The 13,108-nt window shown below is 39.0% G+C and overlaps 1 protein-coding gene across 1 annotated transcript in view; it reads left to right on the top strand.

Annotated features, from left to right (window-relative positions):
- Positions 1 to 13,108, top strand: part of stk26 (serine/threonine protein kinase 26) — a 47,676-nt gene that overhangs the window by 360 nt on the left and 34,208 nt on the right. The gene's annotated exons all lie outside the window — the stretch shown is intronic.

Consider the following 13,108-nt stretch of genomic DNA (forward strand, 5'->3'; position numbering starts at 1 on the left):
GAGATTGTGCAACTGCTGCATGTTTCCTTTCTTTGTAAGAGTGATTACCTGTTGTGTATATGAGCCATAGAAACATACTAACATACAGCACTGTGTATTCAAATAAACAGACATAGGTCTACACACCCAGTTAAAAAAAACATCAGAGAAAAGTGACTTGTCAGATCTTCTCTAGCTGTGGAAAATGAGTTCATGGTCAATATCTCACATAGTGTCTAATGATGTGCATTTATACCTATTTATTCGACCTTTGATGTGCATGTGCTGACTCATAAAGTGATGTAGCTTCCCCAGATTGTGGCTCTGTGCTGTGAAATGAAGCTACATTTGTGTAAAATGTAGCTTTGGTTCCTTAAATTGAGCTGGCTTTTATTTTATGGTGTCTAAATCCCTTAAGTTTGGGTATTATATTTACATAGTTGCTCAATACCTTGCTCAGTCAACCTTTGGGTGTTTACATCTGTAATAAGTGTAATTCCAATACCTCTGTACCAGCTTATATCACAACTTTGGTGCTCAAAGTTTAGTTTACAGGGCCTGTATCTCTTGATGTGACCTATAGTGTGGATTTAATGACCTATAAAGTTATTTAGCTTATTGAAATTGTGAGGTTGTGGTATTTTATATCGTTTAAAGTGTACTCATAATGGAACTCTGGGGCCATAAATTGAGTTTCCTTTTTATTTTGTGCTGTTTAAATCACTTTAAAGTTGGGTGTTTTACTTAAATAATTGCTTAATAATGTGGCTTAACTTCTCCAAGTCGACTTGATAATAACCTTACGTTATTATCATCTATAATAAGTATAACTATAATCTATAGTAGCTTATGTGTGTGTGTGTGTGTGTGTGTGTGTGTGTGTATATGTGTATATATATATATATATATATATATATATAGTGACTTTGGTGCTCAAAGTTTAGTCTAAATTTTGAATTGAAGTTGTTTATGTTGCATCAAGTGCCCCTAGTTCTAGTCATTTCTAGTAAGTTTAAGATTATTTTAGAGTGTTTAAATCTTTTAAATGAAACTGTAATCTTCATAGAGAGGTTTATAAGTCGACTCGGCGTCTACAAAATAAGCTTACAGTAACTTTTTAGGTTGTTTTTGTGTCTTCAGTGGTAGCTGTAATACTTGCATACACAGTTTACAGTGACCTTATCTCTTAATGTGACCTATAATGTGTGTATGATGACTTATAAGGTGACTTTTAGCTTTCTGAAATAGTGAATTTGTAGTGTTTGTACAATTTAAGGTGTACCCATGATGTCTCTCTGGTTCGCTAAAACGAGTTTTATTTCATGGTGTTCATATTTATTAAAGTGAACTAATATTTATCGTTATTATTATTATTACCTCATTATTGAGTTTACTGTATGTTTAAGGTGGTTATAGCTGTAAAAGTGTGAATATAGTGTTTCTGTAGTGGGTTATATGTTGGCTTTGTTGCTTCATATTTAGTTTACAGTGTCCTGTAATGTGTCACGATGGCTTGTGTTGTGACTTTGTTTTACCAAACCGAGCTGAAGTGTGACTCTGTGGTTTACATACCGTCGGATGTATACATGCGATGAATTACAGTGTGACTCTGCTGCTGTAAAAACGAGTTTATTTAACTCTCTTGTGTATTTAAGATTTAAGACTTCTAAATAATCCAGACTTATTGTGACTTAATGTGCTGCTTGTAATCCAGGCACACTTTATGATGACAAAATGTTTCTGCCTCTTATCACATCCATATATTTAGTTACTATCTGTCTGATATCGCAGACTCACATTATATTGACCTTAATTCTCCTGAACCTGACTTATTTTCTGATTATATCACTTTTGTGTTTATGTAATGTTTCCATAGTGACACATTTTATAGTCCTCTGTCTTTATCTCCTTAATGATGTGAGCTATGCGTAACTCAAAAGGTGTGTCTAGCCTTCATGATTTCCCGTAACACTCCATGTGTTAATGACCCATTCTGTATCTGTTGCTTGGCAGCATTGATTGATATCTTTTATAGGACATCCACTGCCTTTAGTCTAGTTGATTAAAATCTACTCTGGGATCATGCTTCCCTTTGGAAGTCATATTAGAGGAAAATCTTCAGGTATGCCAGACTTGTGCCAGTAAGAAACAAAAGGTGTGTAACATGCATTAGAAGTGTGTAAACGCCTCCAACCTGTTGCTCAGCCGGCTTTCAGGTGTGTCTACCTGTGGGACTGGCTCGCCGTGTCTGCTCTGTGCATCCCAGGTGGGCGGGGCCACAAATGGTGTCACAGGCCGCTTACATCAACACACCCGACGCCTGGCACCAGCTGCCACAGCATCGAGGCAGACAGCAAGGTTTGCTGCCAGTAAGAGCGATGATGCATAGTGGAAAGTGCTGTGCAAGACTGGAGCTACCTGATCAGTGGATTAGGTGACAGGAAAAGTATCAGTTGTTGGGTAGTTATTCTTTTAAGCATAAATATCAGTTATGGTGGCTTTCAGATCGCTTTTAAAAATACAATATGGATATATTTGCTTATGTGGCTGGAAATCTTTTTAAGCAGATGATAGCCAGTGGGGTCCAAGATTATGTATTGTTGGCCTAGTAACTTTGCCACTTTGGTCTCTGGTAGCTTAAAGGTGATATAAATAATTTTTTATGTTAAGGAAGAATTCAATCGCTAAGTGCGTTAAAAGGGTGCTAGTTATATTATAACCACTCGGAAATAATACCAGAATTTGTAATGAAGATGAAGGTACCTAGCATCACCATAATGCTAACCAATTGACCATTGGCATCCAGCGTACAACTAGACATGCAGCCCCAGCTGCTGTGGCGAGCCCTTGTGACAAGATTGGTAGCAAGCTAAATTTATAGTGTATGAAAGCATCAGGTGATAAGCGTTTCTGCTAATTTCATGCTAATTAAAAGAAATGATACGAACTTTACTAAAAATGATGATAATAACAAAATGAATGGGCTAGTAGTCTAATAAACTGCAAATCCAGTAATCGTATTTAGTAGAAAATAGATTAAAGGCGTTAAAGTCATAAATAGAGTCAAAAGGTCCAGTACAGTGACTTGAATTAGCCAAATGGGCAAAGTTACCTAAGCTAAAGGGCTTGATATTTTTTCCCCGCGAAAGCAAAACGAACTTGGAAGAGGAAACAACATATCTGTTTCGCTTAATGTCTAAAACTTGTTTTGACTGCCCCTAGGTAGCCAAAAATTCCTTTTAAAGCAAGTTTAAGATGCATGGTTGCCATTATTGCAACATTTGTTGGATTAGACAGCTTTAAAAATATTGTGCTGGAGTAGCCTCATTTTGTAAGAATTGCAGTCTCCTGTAACAGGTGGGGGGGTGGGGGGGGTATTTCGCTTAAATGAATGAGTTTACAAAAGCGGGACAGTAGCATAATGGATGATTTGTGGCTCAGGATATCAGTTTCACACATACTTTGTACCTCTAGTTCCTCTAGTCCTTCCTTTCTGCTATCAGTGGAAGCTGCTGAGAGAGCCCAGCTCTGCGGAAAATGTTTTGTAAAGCCTGAACGATATCACTCAGCTGACTCTTACATTGGTTTCTGGCTTGTGACCATGATTCAGAGCCTCTTTTGAAAGAAATCTTGCATAATCCAGAAAAATAAGCTTGATATAATTTTGAAACAGTGCAATCATTACAATTACACAAGTGCCCCCAGCTGACTCCTTTATGTCTTTTACAGTCTGTTACGAATAATAAGTTCACTGTCTGACTGTGATATTTGCTGCTGCTGGGCATCACATCGTTGTGTCAGCTCTTTCATGGGTTTCCACACTATGTTAAAATGGAAATGACTCGTTTAACAAATGCCCTCAAAAATACATGTTTATTATATTGAAATGCCTTCTTCTTCTTTTTTAACCTTGCAGACATGCCAAAACTTAAGATTTCCATTTTACCAACATGGGGAAAAAAGAAAAGCATAAGGTATTCACATTTGAGATCACTGAACTTATAAAGTGATCGACAAACTTCCTCTCTAATATCAGTTGTCCTACATTACACAAGGTTAGGCGAGGCCTAATCTTTATTGATCATAAAGTCTCATTAGCGGGATTGAACGCTTAATCAGTGGAAAATTTTGCAATGTTGGGATATAAAAATTGTGTTTATTTTTCCACAGAATCCTAACACCGTGGGCGAAATTTCATCTTTGGTGAAATGTAAAAATTTCCACTGATGCCTAAAATCAAATCTAGTGGCACCATGAAACACAGCTACTAATGCATGATGTCACACTTGCAAATCAGAAGCATCTTGACAGTATGGTTGGAGTTGTTGATTGTCACAGAAGAAAAATCCACTGACTCAGCTGATATGGCACCGTGATTTGATTGTGTAATGCTGTGATTGATTGGCGGCGTGCTGGCAGGTATGCAGGAACACGTTTTTATGATGTTTGTTTTTTCAGTAATGGGTTTTAAGTTTTAGTGCCCCATGGGGGTTTTAGGAGGTCATTCCCTTCAAACAGAACAAACTTGAAGCAAATTCCACAACTTAAGGGTATTTCCCCAAGAGTTTGATTCTGGACATTTGCCTACCTTCCTCCTCTGGCTACTGCCTCATGCTACACTAACAAATTTTGTTGATCTAATATGAATTTATGTTTAATTCGCAGAATATTATTAGAACTGTCACTCTGTTGGGCTTTGAACCAAATGTGACAGTTTAGTTGAATCACATCATGTCAATCCAGGTAATCACCCTCAAAGTCAAATATACTTAGGATTTCCAGCCAGCCTTCATTTGGCCAAGAAATGGCAACCAGATAGGGCTGCTCAATTAATCGAATTTTAATCGTGATTACGATCTGGGCTTTCAACGATCATTAAAAATGACTTAGCCGATTATTAGCTCCTCCTCTCGCGCTGCTCCGTGTGGCAAATCGAGCGCACCTCTCTGCGTTTCGAACACGCGTCACAACAATTAAGAGGACCCGAGGGAAGCTCGGAAAGCTAAGCAGAAGTTATTTGGTGAGGAGAGGATAATGGCTGCTGAAGAAAGAATGCCGTTGGTTGAAAAGAGAGGTAAAACGACTTAAGTGGTGTGGAAACATTATGGGTTCGCGGAGTCAGACGTGGATCAAGTAGACATAGTGTGGAAACTTTGCTACGGTGTCGTAGCTGCACCACAGAGCAACACTACAAATTTATTCAATCATTTGAAGACCGCTCACAAAGTGACATACGATCAAACAATGAAGGAACATAGAGAAAAAACTCTTGACAACACCTGCTTCATCCTCACAGACTTCCATTCACGCTACCCTGTACAACGCGACTAAATATCCCACCAGCTCCCAGAGACACAAGGAGATAAGAAACGCGGTAACGTTTTCCTCGCCAAAGACCACTGCTCAATTAACACAGTGAACAACCAGTATTATGCAGTATTTTGAAGTTCACTAAACAGAGATGTTTACATTTTTCATTTATTTTTTATATTGCAAACATTTGCACTGTTATCAGTATTTGCACACTATTTTATATTATTTTTGACATCTTTAAAGCCATTATTCAATACATTGTTATTGTTAAATAAATATCGTCAAATAATCGAGATCTCAATTTCAGTGAAAATAATCATGATTATCATTTTTGCCATAATCGAGCAGCCCTACAACCAGAGATGTACCAGTCCTACTTCCTACAGTTCTGATCTGATACAGATCAATGACTTTGGGTATCAGCTGAAATCCAGTAGTAATCTGATAGCAGTGTTACATTAATGAGCTGTGATTATGTTTTTAAAAAAGGGACCGGGAATCGTTCTTTTGTGTAAGACAATGAATTGAACACTGCTTTCGTAACTTTACAAAACAAATATGTCTAAAAATATAAATTGTACTGGTAATAGGTTTTTCTTTTGTTATTTTTCTAAATTTAAGGTACAGATGAACATAATAAAACAAAATTAATTGATATTATCCCTTTAATTTATTCACTCTAGTTTATTTTCAGCTGTCTGTTAGAATCTTTGCTGCTGTTAATAACGGCCACATTAGATTCTCCTGTCCTGGTTCTCCCCAGGGGGCTGTAGAGGGGAAGCTGAAAAATATAAAGCCAGGTGACTGCAGCACATTATATTACCATAAGTGTCATAAAGTATTTCAGCAAGTCTTACACCGCTTGTAACGAAAGTGATGGCAAGAGAGAGAAACCAGCGGAGAGAGCTTCATCATAGGGCTTTAAAAAAACAACTGTTGTCAGCTAACTTGACAACAGTTGCTGGCTTGAATTAGTGTCATGGCACTAATTTGTGCGACGGGTCAGGGCATTTTTGGTGATACCCGATCCAGCTTTTAGATTGGACTGATATCCAATCCAAATATCAGATTAGTGCATCCCTGCTAGGGCTGGGCCATATCATACCGTTCACGGTAATACCGGTACAATGTTAGGCAACGATAAGAAAATGAAATATCGCGATAGAATATGGGTAAAACGCGCATGCGCACATGGCCGAAAAAGCATGGCGGTAACGGAGAATGAGAAGGGAGAAAGCGGATCGTTCAGTGAACCAGAATTGGTTTGTAAAAATGGTGCCACTTCAGTGATGTGTTACTGGTTTGGTGTTTGTCCGTCAGATACCCACCAAAGCACATTTTTTTTTGTAGAACATGCAAGCGGGCCGGTTGTTATTGCCGTATTTGTCGGACTAAAGTGCTCGTAAATCTGGGAGTAATCTGGGTCCTAAACTCCACCCATTCAGGTCCCAAAGTCAAACGAACACTGCAGCATCACTGAGAGTTATAAACTGTCTAAATTCTTTCATCTTTAATAAAACGATCAGCGTTGCTGCTTTACCAGGTGTAACTATGAAGTTTAACATCCAGGCATCCATGAAAACAGAATTTATTACATTTAACGGAGTTAGAAGTTAGCAGAAAGTTAGCGGAAGTTAGCTCGCTAGTTTCCACCTAAACATGATATAGCATGTTCTGACTGAGAGATTTCTGAAAAAATTCAAACGTACAGCTCTGCTATCACTTCCAACATAAACGAAGACAGGAAACTAAACAGCAGTGATGTTTGTAGGGTTACTGAAGTTGGGCTAGGTGGTGTATAATGATGTGCTACGTGACCGCTAGCTACACAGCTATGTTAGCATAATATAAACAGTGAAGCTGGAGGATGAACGCTAACACTTTTCCACTCAATAAAAGTTAACGTGAAGGTTCCTGATGGTTAGAGACGAATGCAATCGCATGGCAGGATGCTGTAAACGGACCAAACTTCAGTCAGGAGAACAACTGAGATAATCCATCCACAGTAGAAGGTTAGTCATGAATATACTGCAACAACATGGGAATAAAGCAGCTGTGATAGAATACAGCATTAATGAATCAATGGTACAGAAGTGGAGGAAGCAAGAAGAATGAGTTGAATAGTTTGATTTATCTGACTGCTTTGTTTGTGTCTTATAATCCTGTGCACCTTATGGTCCGAAAAATACGTATTTGACTTTTTTATTTGGCACACTGCAGTTTAATGTTGCAAAGCACCTCTTTTTAACTTCAGTGGATATTATACATGGTTATGCTCAGGATATGTCAGCCCATTTCTACTGGAAATGCCTTTTGGTTAAACTTTCAGCAAAGAATTTGCATTTGCACTGTTAAATTTTTATATAGCTTTAATGCACATAAAAAAACAGCTGCTTGTTTAAGTGAAAATAAATGGATGGGGGTTTTTTGCGCTAGTAAAGTTGTGGAGTTGTATTTTGTCTCGCAATCAATTATATCGTCAGTTATATCGTTATCGCAAATTTTCAAATATATATCGTGATGAATATTTTTGGCCATATCGCCCTGCTCTAATCCCTGCAAACGATTAATGGAAACTTTAAAATGATTTCATTTTGTTTCTGTAATGTTCCACTGCTGTTGATGTTAACACATTGTCATTTCCCACTGAAGCTGATGCTCGGATTCCTCTCACTGATGAAATTGCGCCCCTCTTTATCTAAATAAGTGTCGAAGCGCTGCGTTGTACTCCTAGAAGCCACGAAGAGTTGAATTCACTTGATGAGAGAAAAAAACTAGTTGATTGAACAATCAGATGAGGCCATGCAACTGGCTTCACCCCAATCAAACCATAGCATTTTATCAGCCTCGCTGATAAAATTACAGTTGTGTAATTTTAGTACCTGAAGTATGGCTGGTGTAGATTTGGAGTTTTACTAGATTGGAAGTGCAGCAACTTAAAAACCAACTTAAAGTTAACTCAGCTGGCAGACTAGCATAAAAAGTGGAGCTACGTATGGAGAGAGAAAAAAAACTAAATATGGGTTTTAGGTGTTAAACGTCTGGCATTTTCCTGTTCCTGCCATTTTTTTACTTGGATTCCTGCTCACTGAGCCACTACAGGACTTTACTGGCCTTAAAATACAAAAACAAAAAACCCACATATGTGGATGTATCGCTTAATTATTTACAGATACCGACTCTCATAAGGTGAACTACTAAATTAGCAAAATAAAACTGTCATTAGAATAAAAAACCAATCAGCGATTGACCCAGCTGGTTGCCTGAAGCAGATATATTTTTCCAGTCACACAACCCTAATGCACTGTAATGTAAAGGAGCCTCTTGAGTGCATTCTGAAAAAAAACGAAACAAAATTTTGAATTTTTCTTTATTCAGACTTCATTTAGACACTGAGTTTTTGCAGGACATTTAGCAGCAGTGAGAATTTCATGGTTTGATCTGGGAGATGAAGCTGTTTCATGACTGCTTTCCTAAAGATTTCAGGATGTCAGCGCAGCATCTAGCTGTGTGTCAGCTAAAATAGTATTATTTTACTATTTGTATATTGAGTACCCGTGTGTGTGTGTGTGTGTGTGTGTGTGTGTGTGTGTGTGTGTGTGTTTTGAGCTACGAATCCACACAGAGTTTGTTGCTCGGACCCCTCTCAATGAAGAAAAACAGAACTTCCTCCATAAGGGGATCAGTTCAGCAGTTTGAGCCAGACTTTCCCGTGCTCTTCTGTTGAAACTTCCTGTTGTAAACAAGTCGGATCCTCCGGTTCTGATGTGAACAAGGCTATTGTCAAAGTGGCATACACCTGATCAAATACCTGGGAGTGGCCGCTTCTCCTTCTGCTCTTTGTCATTTTTACGGCTGCACCTTTTCAGCGCTCCAGTTCTCACAGCCTGTACGTATGTGTGGCTATATATAATCACAGGCTCCACCAGCCTGAAGGTGGTGTGTTTGTGTTTTCCTGGGTGAGGAATTATCAGCAGCTACCAGCCAGCTGCCTGCAACTTTTGATTATAGAGCGTGAGTCAGTCTTTCTGCAGCCTGAATCATAGTAGAGCATTCTCACACCCCTCTGTTCATGCGTTTGTCTTGTTTATCTTCACATTTTCCTGGATGAGAACGTATAAACAGAAACCGCCTGACGGCACAAGCGGCTCCTGTGTTGGACGGCGTTTGAGTCATTCAAGTCTTCAGTTTCACTCAGTGCCGGCTTCAACATCATTTTGAGGAAATGAAATGATGCTAAATATACAGAAATGACTGGCAAGTTATAAAACTGGCCACTTTGTTGTAATTCAGATGTTTTTTTTATTTTTCGTGTGACTGAAATTGGTCATTTTTGTGGTTTGAGTTGTTTTAAGTAAACCTACCGAACAATTAGTTGATTCTTTTGAAGAATTGGTAGATAAATCAGCCATTAACCCCTCAAAACAAAAAGAGTTGGTGGTCTTTCAAAGCCACACAGTAACTCAAACAAGGCAGTGGCAGATCGGTAAGTCCTGTGAGGTAAAATTACAAAATTACTGTTGTTGTCTGAGGAGTCTGGGGGATTTTGAGAGAGCAGTATAATTACTTCAGTTCCTCATCGGAAACGGCTGTCTGATGAAATGGTGAAAATACTCTAAATATAGCTAACACTTATAATTTGTGGTTATCTTTTTTTTTCAGTTGACAGTAAAATATTGTGGTGCTGATTGTTCTCAGCATTGCATTGCTTATCATCTTGTGCAGCTGCCTGCGTTTAGATTAGGGCATAATTTTTAAATGTTGGATTAGGTATAGGCGACACAGTAGTCTGGTGGTTAGCACTGTCTCCTCTTAGCAAGAAGTTTTGAATTCGCCAGCTGAGTGGGACCTTTCTGTGTGGACTTTTGCATGTTGCCTCCAGCTACTCCAGCTCCTTTACACAGCTCCAATAGCTTATGGGACCAATTATTGTTTTTAAATATGGGTTTTTTTCCTGCTTTAAAAAAAAACAGCCAACCACTAAAGAGGATTTTGCCTTCCACCAATGGAAAAGCACCAAATCTGTGATAAAACATTATTTGACCAGTCTTTTTAGCATAAAATGGTTTTTCAGGTGGCAAAAAATAACTGGACTGCACCGGGCTTCCGTTATTTTCAAAGTTAACCTAGGAACCACAGACTCAACTATTTTCAGACCAGTCAACCTTATAAACATAGTTATTCTAAAGCTTCAGTTTGAATGGGTGAACAATATACAAGCTAATAAGTTAAATTGTCAACCAAAACAATAAAAAACATGCAGTTTCTCTGACAGCAGGTTATCCAACTAAGACTACTTCCACACACACACGGGTATTTTTTCTAAACAGAGATTTTCTGTTTTCGTTTGCAAAAAAAAAAATCCCGTTCACACGTGCAGTTATGGAAAAAATGTCTCTGTCCGCATGTAAATGCAAAAAACTAAGTCAAAGCTCTTAAGAGCACACCAAAGCAACAGGTGGCGATATAATCCTAACTGTGTGGAAATGTTGGTGAATCGGGAATCTATGTGAATTCTATCTAAATCAGTTGTGCACAGCGTGACGTCAAAAAAGGCCACACTCCTTTTACATTGTGTGACCAAATCTCTGTTTTCCTCATCCACACGTAAACGCGCAGACAAAGTTTTTGAAAATTTTCGCACTGGCAGAACTTCTTAAAACTCTCCATTTATGTGTGGACGAAAGGCCCAAACATGTAGAAAAAGCTGCGTTTTCAAAAATACCAGTGTGGATGTAGCCTAATTACCTAAAGAATTAGTTGATTAAACTGTTGATTTAAAAAATGTGGTTCTGTTTTTTTTATACATTGACAAGATGTTCGGTTAGCTCCAAGTCTTTCAGTGATTTTGGCTTTCAGACTACAAAACATGGTACACTTTTCAGCTTTCAACTTTCTACTGCTGCCATTGCCCTGTGTGCTTGGTGCTTGTTTTTCTTCATTATATTGCATGAGTGACGTCACATGGTCTTGCAATCTTCTGTTCTCTAATCTGAATGTGTTCTCGTTCGGAAATCTGGCACAGGTTGATTTAGTGTGAATTGGTGCTCTGTAGTAACAACGTAGTTTACTGCCCACTTACTGTACGTAATACGCAGCTAGTGCCGGCAGGTGGCAGAAATATGTGCCATTTCCCAGCCACAAAATTCATATAAAAATTTATTAAAATACCAGATACTGCCAGGTAAAGCTTGCAGGAGCTTGGAATAAAATCTTTGGATAATAGTCAAATAATATTATTTGCCGATAACATGTACTTATTTTTGATTATATTTGACTAAATGCAAAGCCATTGGTTTACTTATTTACCTGATACCTTTTATCTGGTTCGAGAGTGGGAGGACACACAAATTCTTTGGAGACCGTGTCACGAAGGGCATCTTGTGAAAACATCTGAAAATAAAAAGTGCAGGGCCAGCCACAGTGGTGACCCCTTGTGAAAAAGAGACCAGCCAGAAGTAGCTATTATTTTGGATGCACATCCCTAGACTTTACTTGTTTTTAACTTGTTGCCATTCACCTATTATTGACCCTACTCGTCCCTGATTTTTTCAGTACTGGCTGTAGGGCAAAAACAAGAATCCAAATATCGTTCACCTGCTCCCCACATAGTTGCTCATCCTGCAGCTGGACATACTCCAACGTATGGAGCGGTAGCTGTCAGCTATAGTCTTTCTTCTGCTCTGAGGATCTGCTGTTAGCTGGAGAGCCAGTCAAACCAGAATCTGCAGTATGCTGAGAGCTGTTTACATGCAGCTGCTCACCGAGGTTGCTCGAGGACAAAGAACTGCCATCTGCACCTGCAGTCTAAGATGTGGAGTTGTAGTCCGTCCATAGGAGAACAGACAGGTAAATGTTGCAGAAGGTATTTGCCACAAAGTAAAGAAAATATTTTCAGAGGAGTAACATGCTTTTAGAAAAGCATGCAGAATAACCGTAGAAATTATAAAGTGCTTAAAAGGTGTTTGTTGGTGGCTTTTGTAAGCTTTGGATGAGGGCTGTAGTCAATCATTGTGTAGGTGGTAGAGGTGGGCAGCTCAATACAAATATTGATAGTATCGATACTTACACTGGTATCAGCATCTGATTGATACTAGCACAATTGGATCGATATTTTGCTTCTCTCCTCAAAGTCTAGTATGTGGAGGGGGGGGCTGGGCCTATCCCAGCTGTCTTAGGCCAAGAGGCTGGTTACACTGTGGACAGCTCGCTAGTCTATCGCAGGGCTACCACAAAGAGATCATTCACACTCACATTCACAGCTATGGGCAATTTAGAACCACCAGTTAAGCTAACACCACTGCATCCCACTGAACTATTTGGCAAATGTACGATGATTCAGCACATGAATCATGACACACTTCTCTCCCCTACATAACCTTTATAGGTTAAAAGTATCGGTATCGCTATTGGTATCGGCAATACTGCTGTTAATTTACTTGGTATTTGATCGATACCAAAATCTGCAGTATCACACACCACAAGTGGATGGCCAGGTTGGGCGTCTGTAGTCAGTCTGGCAGATGGTGCATAAAAATCGCCAATGACAACCTAACTCTGTAACTGCAGAGGTCCAGGCATTAACATCAGCATAAAAACTGTGTGCTGGGAGCTTCATAGCATGGGTCTCAATGGCCCTGGAGGTCCCATAGATGAAATGTGCAGGTGGCCGACCTGTCTCTCCTCCACTCCTCTACATGAAACAAACACTCCCAGTAGGAGGAAATAAAACTAAAGAGTCTCCAGTTGCAGTGACGTTTCGCTTCAGTTTAAAACCCAGTCTAGTCATCAGAGGTATCCTCCCTCTGATTTCTTT

This window comes from Pelmatolapia mariae, linkage group LG3_W (assembly GCF_036321145.2).
Source record: "Pelmatolapia mariae isolate MD_Pm_ZW linkage group LG3_W, Pm_UMD_F_2, whole genome shotgun sequence".
Classification (NCBI taxonomy): Eukaryota; Metazoa; Chordata; class Actinopteri; order Cichliformes; family Cichlidae; genus Pelmatolapia; species Pelmatolapia mariae.